Source organism: Penaeus monodon, chromosome 32 (assembly GCF_015228065.2).
Source record: "Penaeus monodon isolate SGIC_2016 chromosome 32, NSTDA_Pmon_1, whole genome shotgun sequence".
Taxonomy (NCBI): domain Eukaryota; kingdom Metazoa; phylum Arthropoda; class Malacostraca; order Decapoda; family Penaeidae; genus Penaeus; species Penaeus monodon.
In genome coordinates this window covers 31,204,673-31,205,202 of record NC_051417.1, presented here as the reverse complement: position 1 = coordinate 31,205,202, position 530 = coordinate 31,204,673, and the positions used below count along the sequence as shown (strand labels likewise).

Genomic DNA, 530 nt, shown 5'->3' with positions numbered 1-530 from the left:
AGATGTGAACGTATTATAATCATGTAAAAAAATTCGGTTTAAGAGATTATTAATGATGTAAAGGACAGAACTTTTATTGCTGCATACATGTTATAAATTATAAATCTATTACTACTGCGAAGAAAAAAAATCGTTTCAAAAACTATTTTTTATCTAAAAGAAGGATTTCTTATCATAAATATATTATGAATTATAAAATATCATTATTACAAATAACAGTCGCTCAAAAATTCATTATGAATTCAAAGGAAAGTTAGGGGGTATCAATATAGTTTTGAATCGGGTTGAAAATAGATGATTATCCATTTAAAAACTTAAAGTACATGTATGTTATCATTATGAAGGTTGTAATATTACAAAGAAACTTAAATAATTATAATAATGATTTTAGAATAATATAGATGCCGTTAAAAGAAGAGAAATTAGTTATTCGGCCGTAGTCTCAAACATCCCTTCAGAATTAAACAGGAGATGCTAGTATAGGGACTACATGACATAAAGTTATAATGGCTTACTATGATGCAATCCCA

The 530-nt window shown here is 26.0% G+C and overlaps 1 protein-coding gene across 1 annotated transcript in view; it reads right to left on the bottom strand.

Annotated features, from left to right (window-relative positions):
• LOC119593322 overlaps positions 1 to 530 on the bottom strand; it is a 7,132-nt gene that overhangs the window by 1,303 nt on the left and 5,299 nt on the right. The gene's annotated exons all lie outside the window — the stretch shown is intronic.